This window comes from Schistocerca gregaria, chromosome 5 (genome assembly GCF_023897955.1).
Source record: "Schistocerca gregaria isolate iqSchGreg1 chromosome 5, iqSchGreg1.2, whole genome shotgun sequence".
In the NCBI taxonomy this organism is placed as follows: Eukaryota; Metazoa; Arthropoda; class Insecta; order Orthoptera; family Acrididae; genus Schistocerca; species Schistocerca gregaria.
Window position 1 is genome coordinate 76,554,465 of NC_064924.1, and position 19,794 is coordinate 76,574,258.

Here is a 19,794-nt window from a genome sequence, read left to right on the forward strand (position 1 = left end):
TATTCTGATAGGGCATAACGATATTCAACGTTTCAGTAAGAAAATTTTACAATTTCTTACAGCAATCATTGAATATATATCTAACAGCGATATTGGTGTTTTAATTTGGATGTAATTTAATTGAAAGACGTTTCCTCTGGAGAGGTAATCTTAAAATATAATATATGTCCTTCTAAGCACAAAAAGGTAAGACAGTTGTCAGTCCAAAGGTTGGCTTAAACCACAGTCCTTCACCAAGCACTCCTATTGGAGATGTAACTGGATGCCGTCCTCTGGCCTCTGAACTGATATACCCAGCCCGTCACAGGATGGGCCGATAGTTTTTCGTGGTCCAGGAACCACGGCGCTACTCGGCATTTTTCACATCAACAGACACTGAAAGACGTGCGAAAAGTAATTAGTGACAGATCGAAATTCTGGACGTAATCGGCGATCGAATGCCAGAAACTCAGATACAGCGTCTGTTACCTGTCTGTATTTTGCAGCTATCAGTAACCTGATGGGAAGACTAGAAGCCAATAACAACTAAAATGTAAAAGGTCCTGTAGAGCTGAAGCCTTTTAGAGCTTTACGTAAGATGCACACAGTTCTGTGAAACCATGTACTACCTTCGACTCTGTAATTTCACAGGCCAATACAACAACTGTTGCTGATGAATGAAAGGTAACTGTTAATATGCCTAACTAAATAAATGCAGAAGCCCACTGCATGTCAACAGCATGTATTGGGGGTAGGGCTGAAAGATAATTATGTGTGTGTAAGACCAAGTTTTGCCTAGCATAAGCCTGGTAGCAGCTAAAACGGAAATGCTTACCTTTCCTTACCGTCTACATTTACTTATTAGTTAAAAATACACGGCGTGGGTGACATTCCTTTGTAAATCTCGGGAACTCGTTAACAAAATTTTGTGGTAGGGTCTTATGGCACCAAACTGCTGAGGTCATCGGTTCCTAAGCCTACACACTACTTAATCTAACTCAAACTATCTTGCACTATGGACAACACACACGCCCATTTCCGAGGGATGACTCGAACCACCGATGTGTGGATCCGCGCTTACCGTGACAAGGTGCCTTAGACCGCGCTGCCATCAAGCACGCGATATTGTTAACAATACAACAGTAACAGAAGAGCAAAGGTTTGATATACGTCCACAAAAATAGGGTACATAGGTAGCAAAATCTTAATGCTGTGCTATTCCAATAGTGCGTTGTTATATAGGATATAGCGTCCTCAGTGAAATAATAAGAAAAGGCTAAAAACTGTATTTATAAGGAAGAGACATTTTAAAATTGAATAATATACATTTTTCTCATGTACCTGAATTATAATAATTTCTTTGTGTAAGTTTCGAGGGCAAAGAAATATAACAAAATGATCTAAAGAGACGACAAGATACGCTCTTTTGTCTTGTCGTCTTTACTTCTTCTCTTGTCTTGGACATATTGCGTGTGCTGGCAAATGTAAACATATTTATACTAATTAAGCAGATATTATATTGATTTAATATTTATTTTCCTCCACAGCTGCCCGACATTGCAGAAAATACGTAGCTTTAAGATTCGTATTTTCTGAACAATAGTCGAGAGCCAGAGCCAGGACTCCGACTACAATGCAGTGGTTAACGGAAGTCAGAAGAAATACTCTCGCACGCGTATGGGCTGCAATTGTAATTAATAACTAAAGATATTTTGCTTTAAAGTGAGCTGACTAGCTGAGGAAATTAATATGAAAAGTTTATTCCATTGTTCAACTTATATGTTCATGCATTAAGATTCAGTGAGTGTAACGTTCATTAACATAACAAATAATTTATACTGAAGATTAAATTGTAAAAAAAGAAGGAGAACTTCACAAAAGCATTTAATTGTAAATCAAAATAAAATGAAATATTTTTACTAAGGCCCACCACGTAAGTCGGCAACAATCAACATAATAATGATAATAATAATAATAATAATAATAATAATAATATATTAAAATATGAGAGCCGACGGACGCGAGAAGGACCAGTAACTCAAATTATTTATTATTTATTTAACTTTCCGTCACATTTACATATAATCTTTAATGGTGAATAGTTTGAAACTAGTTTTCAAACCACAGACTGCACCTCTAACTATGACTGTAACATGAGTCAAATTTTCACACAATTGCCTGCCTGTCTATTGTTTGACTGTGATATAATTCCAATGGGACTGGAGTCACTTTACAGTCAAACAGAAGATACGCAGGCAGTGGTTTCGAATTGACCGAAAGCATCCGAAACTAGCGACCGATAAAGACAGTAATATGTTATGTAGCTCTGACGGAAAACTAAATAAATAATACCTTTTATGACATATTACACTTCAGCTTTTTTGGCGTGCGGTGTTTCCGACAAATGTGCTCCTGTTCAACAGTGTAAATGCAGTAATAAGTCTTATTATCTGTCTGATGGCAGATAGAAGAGAGGTGTCAACATCGTGTTGCGGACAGTGGATATTAAGACGAATGTGCTTTCCCATCTGAAAGTCTAACGCGGAAGACTATCCAATGACATCTGCGTAGTTACATGCAAATTTTAATTGAGGCGACGGCCATAGAAAACCGTAAGGGAGACATCGAGTTACTTAGGGTAGTGTAGGGTACCACACTACTACATTAGCTAACAGTTGCACGTACACAGATCAGTCATTACGTTTCTGTCTGCGACGTGTTTTCATCAGAATTACTCTAAACCAGTGAATCCGACCAAGATTTATGAGAGATTTTCCTCGATCGTATGGAATATGCGCATGTTGTATTTCCGGTTGGGAAAACCCCGTCCCAACCCAATTTTCCTAGGAGATGTCAGTCAGCCCTCTGTATCCTAGGGCTGGAAACAGAAAAAAATATCGAATTTCTCCGTCGCTGAGAATTCACAAATACTGTAAGCGATGCGTTATTACTTGTTTATTCGCAGAGGCCACGTGAAAGTATGGGTATCGACTGCTGAAGTCAAAGAGGGGAGAGAACTGTATCAGTGACGGTAATTTTCGATATTAAGGACAAATGTGTGAATATTATATGAGTAAACGTTACGGCAGTGTTCGCATCTATTAAGCTTCATGCTTTAGGATTCCAGAGTTGGACACACATGTGTCACCATAGTGACGAGTGAGTATCAATATTTCATTTCTTTCCCGTGTCGAATTTAAACGTCGGCAGTTTATGAGAGGAAGGAGAAACAATCTCATTCTTGTGTCGTTAAAAGGATACATTTATCTATGTTGAAACTAGACAATCACGTTGACTACAACGCAAAAAAGCAAAGCTCCGTTACTTAGTCCTTGTGGGCAGTCAGGATCGACCGAGCGCCTTGTTATCCTCTGTTACACAGGGCCGTGGGGTCAGCACACGGCTCCCTGGCCGTTGTCGGTTTTGTAAGCTGCAATCCTCCCACCAAAACGGAACCTGCATTCACGTCAACACCGGCATGAGGCCCTGTATGCACACACATCAGCAAGAGAGACTGGGGGCGGGCGCTTGCTCGCTCCTGATATCTGGCGATATCGACTGTTTATTCCTTACCAAATTCTTACTTGTTTCTGCGATTCTACTAAACGGTAGCTTTATCGGTTTGTATACATCTCGGGTTCGTTAGGTTGTCTCTTCGTCCATGGAGTTTCCTCGGCGTGGCGGCGGTTTCGGAGCTGCAGTGGAGTCAACTTTTATAAGTGTAATTTGCTATTTCCTGCGGGCTATTTTTGGTTCCCGTCCAACTCTTGTTTCGCAAGCAGCCTAATATATTTTTCTAGGTTATATTTTTAATTTTCAGTGTCAACCTAAGTTATTGGTGTATGGAGACCAAGGATTGTGCTTTACCACAATAAAGCGGAACGCGTCTTGTGGGGAAAAGACGCATTTTCTTACAGTTGTAACGACGGAAGGAAAATATCCTCAGTAGTTGTAAAGCAGCTACGGACAGTATGGTCACACAAATGACGAATTTAACTGCTGTATATTTCTTGCCAAATTTAACTTTTCGATCTCGAAACGTTTTCAGATTCACCGGATATGAAAAACGACCATTTTAAAATCTTGCCACCTCCATGATAAATTTTGCGGATGTCTGCAATAGCGTTCTAACATATCCTTTCCGTCCCGATCACTCTTATCCACTATCCGAGGTCGTGAACTAAGTTTAGACTACTTATTTGACTTCAATTAGTAGCGGCGGAAACCCTATAGAGAGTGTTACAACATGCACTGAGCGTTTATATTCTTATCTCGATCTTGTTGCGCTAGAGACAAATAAAAGACTGTCCGCTGGGATGTGGCTGGAAAGAACCAAGCTTTACATGTGGAACAGTAAGCTGAAAACAAAGATCCATATATTTGGTCAAGGACATCGACTTTATAAATTGTAAATAACTGTAAATAGCGAGCTCTTATCTGAGGAGACATTTCCTGATAAGGGTAAGCAACAAGTGACCTCACGGATAGTATAGTACAGTAACACCTCTAAAACTGATGGAATAGCGACCTTAACGAATGTTACGGGCAAAATTCTTGGTTCAGTCTGGGCGAAAAACACACAGCCAGTATATACGAAATCTAAATGCAATTCATATTAATGTTGTTGTAAGGGAACAAGCAGCGGAAACGAAGCATTATTTCCTAAAATGAAAGTAAAAATATTGAGAAAAAGAGTGTTCATAAACGAGGAAACGTATTAATGATACCTTCATCATAGGTATCAACAACATACTACTTCAGAGAGAAAATTTAGTATGTTTTATTTGCTGTCACGCATGTGACATTCACTTACATGGGAATACTTTCTGTATTCATGTGTTAGTGATTTCCGATATTGTTTCCACGAGGAAAAAGATTGTCGATGGAAGGCACAGCGCTACTGGAATCTTTTAGAATTTACAGATATCATACATGTTTATTTCCAAGGAGATAAGATGCGAACGGCGAATTAGTTGAGAGATTATAAAGCGCAAGCTTTCAGCTAACTACGACTTTACGGGCTGTGGGGGAGTCTCTAGCATTAGGCGAAGAAACGATCGCTACTGAAACGTACCTTACTCCACGATCTGATTCCCGTAAAACACAAAGTAACAAAGGAGTTTTGAGATTTCTCGACAAATGGCTACGGCTGTACTTGCTTCTAGCCAGTGTCTTTCACATTTTCCTCCTTTTTGAAAGTGGAGGTCCTCTTTTTGAAAGTGAATGGCCTACGGATTTGATATGTCTGTCTTTGTGGCGGATCGGGATGGAAGTACATTTTTGCGAAGATGATTATTTATTGTGAAAGTGTGGGGCAGCTACCCTCCCAGGACCCTCGCTGAGAATTCCATTGATCTAACCGCAAGTTGTAACTGCAACTGAAAAGTATTCCCGACCCAGATCGATAGTAACAACGAACGAGGAGTATACACTGGTAAAATAGTTAGGGTCCTGCAGAGGTTATGGCTCTGGAGCTCTGAAATAAATCCAGTGTACAGAAGCTCCATCTAGGAAACCAACGGAAGGACTGAAGCTGCAAAAATTAAACGACAGTGGCGTTGAGCTTGACGTCCCATCAATGGAGGTCATCCTTTCATCTCTCAGCATGTACGGTGCCACTAGCTTACATCTGTGGAAAGTTGGCTCTGATGACTTCCCTGTAGATACATCAGTTTACAGGTTCACAGTTAATGTCAAATATAGTCCAAAATCCTAATTGTATGTAAGAAGTACACAAAAGCTTGTTAGTAGTACAGAATCGGTGTGCCAACCAGGCACTGACGCAGTCATCCCATCGACGCATCCGTTTGGTAAAACACCGTATCCTGTTGCATGAACAAGTCCACAGCTGCCCGCTGCACGTCCTCGTTCGATTGGAATCGTGGACCCTTCAGGGCCTCTTTTAAGGGACCGAAGGCGTAATAACGGCACGGGGAGAGGTCACGGCTGCAGGACGGGTGGTCGAGTGTCTCCCACCAGATTTGGCGTAACTTCTGCGTTACGGCGTTTGATCAATAGGAGCATGCGTTATCACGAAGCAGAAGTGTCCCTGGTATACCATTCCAGAATGGTGGTTTTCGATAGACAGGCTACCCCATACACATTACTCATTTTCCGATAGATGTCTACCGGGATTGTTCCTTCAGCAGCCAAGAAGACAATAACAGCACGTCGATCCCGTTATGTCGTCACTATCTGTTGTTCGGGAGAGTCGAGTTCGTGATAACGACAATTTAAACACTTTAAAGTTAGATGGGAAGAATCTATTTATACAGTGATAGGTCAGGAGTAGGTCAATATTCGACCATTTTCGATTCTAGTACTCTTCATCTGTTCTGTCCCATTCCACTGCTCTCGCTCTGTGGAGAAGCCGGATTTGGCTCTGAGCACTATGGGACTTAACATCTGAGGTCATCAGTCCCTTAGAACTTAGAACTACGTAAGCCTAACTAACCTAAGGACATCACACACATCCATGCCCGAGGGAGGATTCGAACCTGCGACTGTAGCGGTCGCGAGGTTCCAGACTGAAGCGCCTAGAACCGCTCGGTCACATGGGCTGGCTTATTTTAAAATATTCAAATGTGTGTGAATTTCTAAGGGACCAAACTGCTTAAGTCATCGGTCCCTAGAATTACACACTACTCAGACTAACTTATGCTAAGAACAGCACACACACCCATGCCCGAAGGAGGGCTGGAACCGCCGGCGGGAGGGGCCGCGAAGTCAGTGACATGGCGCCTCTAACCGCGCGTCCACTCCACTCGTAAGCCGGGTTTCCGTACCTTTTTCCTATACTTGGCATCCTTTGATAGACACTTCTTATTACCAATTTCATTCCACTTAAATCTACATCGACATCTACATACCTAGCCACCAAACTACTGCGAAACGCATGGCAAAGGGTAGCACGGTACATGTCAGGGTATCTTTCCGTTTCAGTCAAATATGGATGGCCTACCTTCAGCACTCTCGCAATTCAGGTTCCTCAACATAGCTATGATGCTCTACGCTGCATTCAAGAAACCTGTGATTACTCGCGTCGTCCTTCCTCATATACGTTCACCACCAGTTGGCCCAATTGAAGGAAGGTAATGTTGACTTCGGTGCTTGTGTTGACATGCGACTCATTGCTCTACAGTACTAGCATCAAGCACATCAGTACGTAGCATCAACAGGTTAGTGTTCATCACGAAAGCGGTTTTGCAGTCAGTACAATGTTTACAAATGCGGAGTTGGCAGATGCCAATTTGATGTATGGATTAGCACGGGGCAATAGCCGTGGCACAGTACGTTTGTATCGAGACAGATTTCCAGAACGAAGGTGTCCCGGCAAGAAGACGTTCGAAGCAACTGATCGGCGTCTTAGGGAGCACGGAACATTCCAGCCTATGACTTGCGATTGGGCAACACCTAGAACGACGTGGATTGGACGAGGCTATTCTTCGTGCAGTTGACGATAACCCTAATGTCAGCGTCAGAGAAGTTGCTGTACAAGATAACGTTGACCACGTACTGTATGTAGAGTGATAAGGGAGAACCAGTTGTTTCCGTACCATGCACAGCGTGTACAGGCTCTATCAGCAGCTCATTGGCCTCCACGGTATACTTCTGCGAATGGTTCATCCAACTATGTGTCAATCCTCATTTCAGCGCAAATTTTCTCTTTACGGATGAGGTTTCATTCCAACGTGATCAAATTGTAAATTTTCACAATCAACATGTGTGGGCTGACGAGAATCCACACGCAATTGTGCAATCACGACATTAACACAGATTTTCTGTGAACGTTTGGGCAGGCATTGTTGGTGACGTCTTGATTGGGCCCCCATGTTCTTCCACCTACGCTCAATGGAGCACGTTATCATGATTTCATACGGGATACTCTACCTAGGCTGCTAGAACATGTGTCTTTATAAGTACGACACAACATGTGGTTCGTGCACGATGGAGCTCCTGCACATTTCAGTAGAAGTGTTCGTACGCTTCTCAACAACAGATTCAGTGACCGATGGATTGGTAGAGGCGGAGCAATTCCATGGCCTCCACGCTCTCCTGACCTCGAACCTCTTGACTTTCATTTATGGGGGCATTTGAAAGCTCTTGTCTACGCAACCCCGGTACCAAATGTAGAGACTCTTCGTGCTCGTATTGTGGACGGCTGTGATACAATACGCCATTCTCCAGGGCTGCATCAGCGCATCAGGGATTCCATGCGACGGACGGTGGATGCATGTATCCTCGCTAACGGAGACATTTTGAACATTTGCTGTAACAAAGTGTTTAAAAGTCACGCTGGTACATTCTGTTGCTGAGCGTTTCCATTCCATGATTAATGTGATTTGAAGAGAAGTAATAAAATGAGCTCTAACATGGAAATTAAGCGTTTCCGGTCACATGTCCACATAACATCTTTTCTTTTCTTTGTGTGTGATGAATGTTTCCTGAAAATTTGGCCGTACCTTTTTGTAACACCCTGTATTGTATTAGTAAGACATCCTTCATTCCTTTTCTTCGTTTTCTGAAGTGCACAGTGATACATTTGTAACATGCAAAGGAACCAGTTTTATACGTTATCGAGATCTGTTTCAATATTTGTCAATATTTTCATCCAAATACTACTTCACTGTAGATAACAACATGTTCAGAAATTACTTGGTGACTATTAATTATCGTCACTATTTTCTGCCATGAGTTTGTTTGCGGACTCCTGAAATTAATTCTACTTCTGTCGATTACCCTCCATCCAAGACGAGATGCTACGTTCTTCTCCACCAGTAACGCCCTTAATCCATCCATTCATTTAGTTTGCACACGTCATATGATCGTACTTTAACGTTTGTGTGATAGTGAGAGACATTCATTTTCAAAATACTGAAAAACTAAATTCACATGCTTGTTTCTCTCCACGGTTTTCAGGCTGTCATGTGAGAAGAGCGGGAGCTGGATATACCGCGACTGGTGTTTTCGAAATCTTTGCTGTGTGGCGTCATTCTGCACGTAGGTTCTGTAAGAGTTGTCCGGCAATGATACTGGGAGGTCCTTTCACGTCATCCTTCTTGTGCACCGATGTGACACATGATACCTTCCTACCGCACAGCGCAGTTTATTTGTCTTTTGGATCTACAGTCTATACTATGTTTTCCCAGAGGGGCTACCTCAGCTGCAAATTATGTATAGAAATTGACAGAGCTCCAGCCGGACTCTGGTGACCGTAATCCGCCCAGATTAAGGCGACGGACCTCTGCCGAGTCTATTGTGATACATCTAGCCAAGCACGTAAGAATTTTGACGCAACTCTGGACTTTCAAGGCAAATTCATCACAACGGCGACGTTCAATGTACATGCAGTTTATACCGAACAGTACTTTTCAGTTCTAGAAATGTCTGTCGTGCAAGGATTTGATCGGTGTTGTTTGCAGCTCTAATGAAGTGCATGTCATGCAGAACAAATTTGTGTTCTTTCTGGACACGGCGGCAGCGATGATGATCACGGAAACGTGGCAACTGGAGCAAACTCGAACCCTGCGCAGCGGCTAATAATTTTTTTCACGTTGCACCAACAATAACTACGACTTCAACTACAGAACCAGGAGCTGCTGGAACAGAGGATGACCAAAACAATAGGAAGTTTCACGGCAACTGCTACAGCGGGATGCGAATTCTGTGCACCAGACACCACTCCATGCGCTGCAGCCAGAAGAAGAGTGCTACGACAGTTACCAGTAGCTCCTGCACCCCCGCTTCAAGGCACGAGCCGTTTCCGACGTTGTAACGCAATGCCCTTGTCCTTCGTCTAATGTCTCTGAAACTTTAAATGTAAATAAGCAGCAGGAAATCACTATGCAGATTCATCTCTCACGTGAGAATCGTTGAAGGCGCTACTGGCAGTGTACACGCCAAGGTGAATGAACTGTGCTGTACCGGCAGCAATTACCTAACATTTCTATCAACAAAGACATCGGCGCAATTTGCACTTGGCACAATTATGTCTTTTATAAATGATTACTTGTTTATTTATCTATCCTGTCTATATTGTGGTCGTCAATTCGTCTATTAAATGTAACCAGGCATTCCGTACATTTTACGTTACGTTCAAAACGAAACACATGCTGTAAAACGTTGGGATAAACGCTTTTTCTACTTACAACACCAACAGTAAAAAAATAGTAGCGACTCTAGAATGCAGCAGAGTTTACATCAGTTCAAGGGAAACAAAACACCAGAGACAAATTAGAGCCAGGTAGATTTAAACTGAGGGCCTTGGCAGGGGTGGACGCGAGCGAAGAAGTGCGGCGGGCAGGGAGAGAGGAACGTTAAATAGTACAACTAATGAAGAGGCGGAGACAGAAGGTGACGACGCTAACAAAGGAACGAAAAGAGGAAGAAGAAATAAAAATATTTTGTTAACAGAAAAGTGAAATGTACATCACAGCTAGGAGGAAAAATGATCCACAAACAGTGCAACATTATAAAAACTACTACAAGTCCATAACTATGTGCATTACGTCTGAGATTAGCACCTCTGATGATCAAATTAAAACAATTTGGAATATTTTTAAAAGGTAAAGAGGGCAACCGTGAGCTCAGGAAGACTGTATTTCTATCAAACTCAATGAAAAGTTTGTTATCAAGAAATCAGAAGTAGGAAACAATTTAATAATCATTTTTAGTGTTATAGAGAAAATAGGATCAAATTATTCTATAGAAAATGCAAGGCAGTATGTGGAAGAGGCTACACCTACGCAATTTCATAAAATTGAAATTACACCCACATCTCCTACTGAAATTAGGAAATTAATAAATTCACTCACAAGTAAAAGTTCACATGCAATTGATGGAATTTCCAATAGATTTCTTAAAACTTTGAACATAGCTGCTAAGGTTCAGTGACCGTGTCAGAATTATATTAGAACAAATAAGCCCTCGATCACAAATATTAAGTCAAAATGGACCAGGTTTCGACGCTACTATGAGCGTCGTCTTCAGAATTAGACTAACTGTTAATTCTTTATATTTAGAAGCAGCCTTAGATACCTGGGCAGGTAAGAAACGTAAAATTTTGAACATAGCTGCTAAGGTTCAGTGACCGTGTCAGAATTATATTAGGACTAGTCAATTTTGACTTAATTTTTGTGACCGAAGGCTTATTTGTTCTAATGTAATTCTGACACGGTCACTGAACCTTAGCAGCTATGTCCAAAATTTTACGTTTCTTACCTGCCCAGGTATCTAAGGCTGCTTCTAAATATAAAGAATTAACAGTTAGTCTAATTCTGAAGACGACGCTCATAGTAGCGTCGAAACCTGGTCATTTTTGACTTAATGTTTGTGACCAAGGGCTTATTTGTTCTAATAGATTTCTTAAAGCTTGTTCCCAACAGTTAAGTAGGATTCTCAGCCACACATGTAGCAGTTCACTAAACACGGCATTTTTCCAGATAGACTGAAATACGCTATTGCTAAACCACTGCATAAAAAAGGGGATAGGTCTGATGGTAACAACTACCGCCCAATCTCGCTTCTGACAGCTTCATCCAAAATTCTTGAGAAAGTAATGTATTCAAGAATACCATCACATGTTTGTAAAAATGAAGTACTAACAAAATGTCAGTTTTCAGGAAGGCTTTTCAACAGAAAATGCTTTGAATGATCAAATATTAAATGCATTGAATAATCAAACGTCACCCATCGGGATATTTTGTGATCTCTCAAAGTCTGTTTATTATGTGAATCATGAAAACTTCTATAATAGCTTAAGTATTGTGGTATGAGCTGGACAGTACACAAATGGTTTAATTCATACTTAACTGGAAGAATGGAGAAGGTTGAAATTAACAGTACAGATTACAGAAACCAGCAAAGTCGGGAAGTATCAAGAATGGTGTCCCACAGTGTTCAGTCTTGGGTCCCTTATTGCTCTTAATATAAATTAATGACTGGCCACTCTGTATTCATGAAGATGCAAAGGTAGTTCTTCTTGCTGATGATACAAGTATAGTAATCACACCCAAGAAACAAGAATCAGCTGAGGAAATTATAAATACTGTCTTTCGGGAAATTTTTAAGTGATTCTCTGCAAATGGACTCTCATTAAATTTTGAGAAAACACAGTATATACAATTCTGTACAGTAAATGGCATAACACCTTTGATAAATGTAGACTATGAACAAAAGTCTGTTGCTAAGGCAGAATATTCAAAATTTCTGGGTGTGTGTATTGATGAGAAATTGAATTGGAAGAAACAGATTGTTGATCTGCTGAAACGGTTAGGTTCAGCTTCTGTACGCTGTTAGTGTTACTGCAAATTATGGTGATATACGTATCAGTAAATTAGCCTGATATACCTGTTTTCATTCATTGCTTTCATATGGCATCATGTTTTCGGATAATTCATCATTAGGACAAAAAGTATTCATTTCACAAAAGTGTGTAATCAGAATAATAGCTGGAGTCCATCCAAGATCACCTTGCACATATTTCTTTAAGGAACTCGAGATATTCACAATACCTTTGGAATACATATATTCACCTACGAAATTTGTTATTAATAACCATCCCATTTCAAAAATAACAGTGAAGTGCATAGCTGCAACACTACAAGAAAGGATGATCTTCACTATTATGGGTTAAATCTGACTTTGGTACAGAAAGAGGTGAATTATGCTGCCACAAAATTGTTTGGTCATTTGCCAAATAGCGTTAAAAGTCTGACAGATAGCCAACCAACATTTAAAAACAAAATAAAAGAATTTCTGAACGACACCTAATACTGTTCAATAGAAGAATTTTTAGATATGAAGCAGTAACTGAAAAAAGGATTAATTAATTAATTATTTTGTGTAAAGGAAACTTATGTTAAGGTGACTTGTTCCACATCTTTACGGAATGTCGTATTCATGATCTATGGAACAAATATTAATGTAATTAATGCACAACTAGGATGAGATGGGAGCATTTTCTCTGCTCTTTGACAGTGCGAGAAACTGGTTATATAGCTGATTTGAGAGAAAAACTGGCCATTTTCGTTGATTTTTACGAAAAAGAGCTTCAGATTTTTCTTGAATGCAACTAGGCATTGAACTATGCGCGGAACAGATTTCGGCGTCAGAGGAGTAGGTTGAGACTTCCTTCTTTTTTCTTTCATTTTGTTGACGGGAAAAACTAGGACACTAAGCAGCGGAGACTGTGTTGCGATTACTGTGAGGCGACAGGAACTCAAACCCTGAAGCGACGTGCTGTGGTGCGTGAGCACTGAGGAAGCCATTGAGTTTGAGTGGTGTGTGGCAGTTAGGTAACTCAAGTGGCCGCAATCATCCCAGCTGGCCGCACGAAGCAGTGACACAGTGATGCAGACGAATGTTGCAGATGTACCGCACAGGCCAACACTAACCGTCTGTTTTCACTACTCGCGCCATGTGAGATGACGTCGCAGTAGTGGAGTCACTGAGAGCGAGTGCACTAGTGTACGTTCCACATCCTGTGGAAGTACAATCTAAAATTTATTTCCAAAAACAAACACTAAACTATTTCTAGTCCAAATAAAATGTCTCCTCTTCTTTGTTACTTATTTAGGCCCCAATATGAAATTCTCACCTCAGTTTAAGTAATAACGGCGACAGAGTGACCCTTCCTGCAGCTTCTTAGTATGTTAGTTACAGAAAAGTAAGTAGCTACTAATACCGTCATGCTATGGAAACTACGTTGCCTGGTAAGTTACCAGTGTGAGACACGTAACGTTCACATTCTTTCACACTTCACTTGAAATTATATGAGCATGTGGAGTGCCCTCTGGCGGCAATACCGCCCTACATTTTACTTGGTATGCTCATGTTATCGATGGATGGCTTGGGAGGTGATACCTGTTTACTTTATCAAAATACACCTCGTATGTGAATACAAAAAGTGAAGTATAATCTGCTGACGTGGAGAATCCAAAGTATTGGATAGTTATAATGGAGTGTACGCCACTTGAGAGGGCTTCCATGAAAAACGAGTGATCATAGAACAATGAAACTTTGTGGACATATTTGTACAGGCTTGCGGAAGAAAAATTACGGATAAACCATTGAAAGAAACATATTTTAATTTGTCCATGAGAGTGTGACGTTTTTGACTTGAGTACCATGTTTAAGTTCCAGGTTACAAACGTTGCTCAGTGTGGCGGCTGTCAGGACGTCAAGTTCGTACGGGGATCATTTCACAACTGTTCGGAGCAAAAAATGGTTCAAATGGCTCTGAGCACTAGTGGACTTAACATCTGAGGTCATCAGTCCCCCAGGACTTAGGACTACTTAAACCTAACTAACCTAAGGACATCACACATATCCATGCCCGAGGCAGGATTCCAACCTGCGACCGCAGCATTCGCGCGGTTCCGGACTGAGCGCCTAGAACAGCACGGTCACCGAGGCCGGCTGTTCGCAGCAGTTTTCGAACGGAGTGCCATGGAATAATATTCAGTTGTCGTGGCGCAGCTCGAGCACTGCTTGAAGATCGCATACTGAGAGCAGCATTCTCAGCAGCGGCAACAACTTCTTCAATAATTTGTGGCGCAGTTGGCGGTCGACAGCTCCCAGGAACAATTCTCTTAATCGAGAGTTAATTCGAACTTCTAAGTCAAGTGACATCTGGCGTTCCACAAGGTAGTGTCATAGGCCCTCTGCTGTTCCTGATCTACATAAATGATCTGGGTGATAATCTGAGCAGCCCCCTTAGACTGTTTGCAGATGACTCTGTAATTTAGCGCCGGCTGGTCTGGCCGTGCGGTTCTAGGCGCTTCAGCCTGGAACCGCGTGAACGCTACGGTCGCTGGTTCGAATCCTGCCTCGGGCATGGATGTGTGTGATGTCCGTAGGTCAGTTAGGTTTAAGTAGTTCTACGTTGTAGGGGACTGATGACCTCAGCTGTTAAGTCCCATAGTGCTCAGAGCCATTTTTGTAATTTAGCGTCTAGTAAAATCATCAGACGATCAATTCCAATTACAAAATGATCTAGAGAGAATTTCTGTGTGGTGAGAAATGTGGCAATTGGCAGTAAACAAAGGAAAGTGAGAGGTCATCCACATGGGTCTCTGACGCTAGAGGGTCCCAACTGTAGTGTGTAATATGGCGGTTTGCAACGAAACTGTGTCGGTACGTGAGAGACAGTGTCCTGTAATTGAGCTTCAAATTAGAGGAGTTCGTCAACACATTCAGCATTGACAATTCCAGACCAGACACAAGGGCTGTGATATCTGCAACAATCGACTTCTTGGATTCTCTGTCGTCGTTCGTCTGCCACACGACTTGGCCCATTTCGAGTTTCATGCGTTCAGAAAACGTAAACAGGACCTTCGATTACTTCACTTTTATAACGATGAAGCGGTGCTAGCAGAGGTGAGGTTGTGGATCTGTCAACATACATTCGACAGCTATGGTATCAACAAACTGGTCTCTCGTTGGGAGTAATGCGTTTGACACTAGAGTGACTACATTGAGAAATAAATATGTAGACACGAGCACTAAAGATGTAGAATGTTAATAACATTTATTTTATTTCAAAACCTCTAAGAGACAAAAATAGGAAGCATTACTTTTCAGCACGCCTTTGAGTATGTATCGCATCGTGTCAGTAGCAATGCTTCTTTCTACGATTCCATATGAAATCGAATGAAACTGGAAAACGTTTAGTAAAGAATGCAAATGAAAGAGTTAAATTTGTCGGTACATTTCTGGGAGCAGTCCACAGCTATTTTTTTAAAAGAAGCACTACTGTCATAATTGGCCAATTCTAGCGCACCGCTAAAGTGTTTGGAGCCCCTACTGAGTTCATGCGAGTCCTTACCAAATTCGTACGAAGGAAGATGCTGGAAAAATTGCAAGTTGAACTGTTAGATCGTAACTGGTCGTTATAGCTCATACGAACATTTGTGAGTAATGTTTTAACTGGTAGCGTAAGGCACAAATGAACTTTTTTCTCATGAAGTTGCTGGGCGTAAATTTGGGGAATCGATATTCGCTGCTGACTGTGCATCCGTTCTGTTGCCTCCGTAGGTTTTACAGGTTGAGCACGGAGTCATCTAGACCATCATTTTTCCTTGGCACTGTATTATCGCAAAACAGGAAAGGATGCGACTAATATTCTTGCGAAATACATTTCGTCCAATGCTTTCGATAGGTTTTCGGAGAATGTGCCGCACATAAATAGTTGCTTCAACAAGACTACAGTTGAGAATTTGTTGAAGTGTTGAGTAGGGCTACGCTATAATAACGCTGTGTTAAACTCGCACTTCATATTGTTTGATGACTTTTCTTCCATCAGATTAGTTAGATTGCCAAATATAATACTTCGAGGGAAGAAACCATACGTTTTGTTTCTACATGAAATATCATGATGAACTACGAAAATTTCAAAACGAGATTAATCAGACATGTTTGGCAAGATATCTTAGAACTAAAAACCTATGCATATGACAAAATCATAGCATTTATGTTCGGTAGTAATTATTATTATTATTATTTTTGCTGGTTGGACTACTAGGCATCCCATCCCGAAGATCTTGGTAAAATGGCAAAATATGTTTGATATCACCACCAGTTGTACAGTATACATTATTTTCAATACAAAATAAAAACTTGTATTACAATTACCGACTGTTCTATGGTTGAGATTTACTGTTTTACAGTACAGTCGTTTCACATGTTCGATATGTAGTCACATACTCGTGAGAAGCTCGAAAACAGTCCAAACCACCAGTTTTACGTGCTCCATTGCTAACTGGAGGCTTTCTTCACTCCACTGCTCTGTATATGTGATTCTTAAGTAATTTCTAGAAATCGTCTGCAAATAAATTAATGTAAAAATGTTATTATAAGTGTTCATCTTGCGTCAAAGAAAATATAGCGTCTTTCCCAGGTAGAGGGCTGAGATGCTAGCAGAACTACGTGTTGCAATATGACAGTAAACGGGAAGTAATTGTACGCACAGATACTCCAGACACACGGTTATAACTGATTAAAATACATATGTATATATTAATCACGAATTTTGTTTTAAATAAATCTGTGATTTTCCAATAACTTAAAGGAATGCAACCAGGTGACGTTGTCGACAATCGCCGATATTTCGATAGGTGACCACCCTGTCATTCACAAGGCAGAATGGCAGTAAATAAGCGCTGTGCAAGAGAATTTGAAACCTCGGTTAGCAAAGGAATTCCGTAAATCCTTGAAAACGGGCAGTCTCGGTTGCAAAACCTTATTTATCTACAGGAAATGACGTGTTTGGCATAAAAGTTAGTGTGGAAAACCAACATTCGTCCATTAATGCTGACATATGGTGGTTTTGTATATTAATTTTTACGCCAACCTGATGATGCCCCAAAGGGTCGAAACGCGTCTTTTTCCGTAAATAAAAAAGACTTTGCAACCGAGACTGCCATATTTCAAGAAACCCACAACCGGTCGCTGTACCAAGCCCAGTTTCGAATGGAACCAAGCTTTCCATTCCAGAAAGAAAACACACACACACACACACCGTTTTTTGACAAGGGAGAGAGCAGCATTCCTCACATAATTTAAGCAGAAACCTCATCTCTATTTACAAGGTTACGTGCAAATGTGATTTCTACTGCTTCGAAAATGGTTCAAATGGCTCTGAGCACTATGGGACTTAACATCTGCCGTCATCAGTCCCCTAGAACTTAGAACTACTTAAACCTAACTAACCTAAGGACATCACACACATCCATGCCCGAGGCAGGATTCGAACCTGCGAACATAGCGGTCGCGCGGCTCCAGACTGAAACGCCTAGAACCGCTCCGCCACCAGCGGCCGGCTCTACTGTTTCCTTACTAACAATAGAGCAATAGAGCAACAGCCGGAATTTCGGTGGTGTTATATTCCATAGGATGAGCGGTAGGAAGAGAATGCTCCGCAATAACCGAACAGCTCGGCTCAGCGTGTGTGCCGCTTATGCTCAGTACACCGGTCCCTCAGCGTTTCGATAGTCTGATCAACATATGACATGCCGCAACTGCAATGAATCCCACACACACCTGCGTTTCAGAAACGATGATCATACTTAACGGAATCTAAAAGGACCGTAATCTTAGGCGGAGGCCGGAAGACACATTTCGCATCACATTTCCGCGAAATATGATCACTCTTATTAAAAAATGCTCCCATCGTGAGGCATAATGGCCGTAGGCCTCGGTGCCAGCTTGGCATTTTCTGTGGTATTGCAGTTGTGGCATGTCATATGTTGGTCAAACTATCAGGACCGTGGAAAACCGGTCTACTGACTACTGAGCATGAACGTCACATGTGACTACAACAGCAGAGCAATTCGGGTGTTCCAGAGCCTTGCCTTGGCACCGGTCATCATTTAGAGTACAACAACACGGAAATTCTGGCATGCAGTTTCAGTTATTGAGATGGTGCTATTAAGGGAACAGTAGAAATTAAATTAGCAAGTAACCTGATAAACAGTGATGGAGGTGATTGTGTAAATTCTGCTCCATCCCTTGTCGAGAAACAGAGAGAGAGAGTTAATGCTACCACGCCCGTTGATAATTTCTGGCGTTGGTCGTTTTTCGTTGTGTTGTGTGTGTGTTTTCTTTCCGTTAATGCTCCGAAAACCGGTGTTTTAAATTCCCTTGTTCTGCGCTTACTTCCTGCAGTTGTGCCTTGAGAATGACAGGGTGGTCACCTGTCGAAATATCGAATGTTATCGACAACGTCACACAGCTGCGTTCTCTTAGGTCCTTTGAACTTTGTTTGCGCCGGGAGAAACTCAAGTTTCACATCTGCGACTATTTTACAGCATAAATTTTAATACGTACCACAATTCTTTTGCTCTCAAAGACGAAAAATACACAACAGCACATATCGCTTGCCTCTCGATACCTGGCCTCAAGGAAGCAGTGGGACACTGAGTGACACACTGAAGCCTCTCTTGACTCAGTGAGGCGACACCGGCAAATAGACAGCATATCTCGATTACTGTCTTCTCCCGATCCACTCTATTTTCGTTTCAGAGAACTCCTCGACGTCTCTCACAGCACGAATCACTTTTCTTAATACCTGCACACTTGAGCGTGCATACCGCCTTAAACTACTCTCAGGTTGGAATAAATACGAGCTCTGGCACAACCGTGCATCGCTCGCCCGTCCCTCGCCTGATACATTGACCCCAGATCTGCTCTGGCAAGGCATCGCCCGTCGCCACACACGGCCAGACGACCCGCTCCGCGGACGAGAGCACAGTAGCCGTGACGTAACGGATGACGCAAGGCGGCAGCGACCCACCAGACCAGAGGCGGCCGTGGGCCAGTGACTGAACAGTCGGCCTGTTGCAGCGCCTCCACAACGTAGCTGCCCAGAGGTGAGTGGCGTGCGCTCGTCTGCGACTCTATCTGGCTTCGGCCGTTTGTGCTTCACGCGATTTTGTATCACTAACGAAGCACAGGTTTTCGTGTACGATTAGGATACCAGTTTTGTTTGCTTCTCTTGGGAAAGCAAGTGTGAGCTTTGGTATCTTAATAGTATAAAATGAAGAGTAAGGTTCCGTGTTCTGATCCTAGATGGGCAATTTGGATCTGACTGACCACCGTGTCATCCTTTGCCAATGGCGTCATTACATGCAGTAGGAGAAGCATCGTGTATATCTAACCCACTGCAAAGTTCTAAGCAGTGGCGAGGCCGCCAGAATTGCCACCCTCGCCGTCCCCGCCAGTCAGCCCGCACCATATTCGTTTCTTTTGTCAGTCGACAAGACTGAATCGAGTTATCGAGTAGTTCTACTATCCTGTACAGTACGCGCGTCCTCGTCA

General features: G+C 41.9%; 2 protein-coding genes across 2 annotated transcripts in view; one reads left to right on the forward strand and one right to left on the reverse strand.

Annotated features, from left to right (window-relative positions):
• The window catches only part of LOC126272930 (lachesin-like), a 2,822,604-nt gene that overhangs the window by 936,985 nt on the left and 1,865,825 nt on the right, over positions 1 to 19,794 (reverse strand). The window lies entirely within an intron of this gene.
• Positions 19,224 to 19,794, forward strand: part of LOC126272926 (UDP-glucosyltransferase 2-like) — an 80,720-nt gene continuing 80,149 nt past the window's right edge. Inside the window, exon 1 of the mRNA XM_049976215.1 lies at positions 19,224 to 19,346. The gene's annotated coding sequence lies outside the window, so the exon portion shown is untranslated. The remainder of the gene's footprint in view (positions 19,347 to 19,794) is intronic.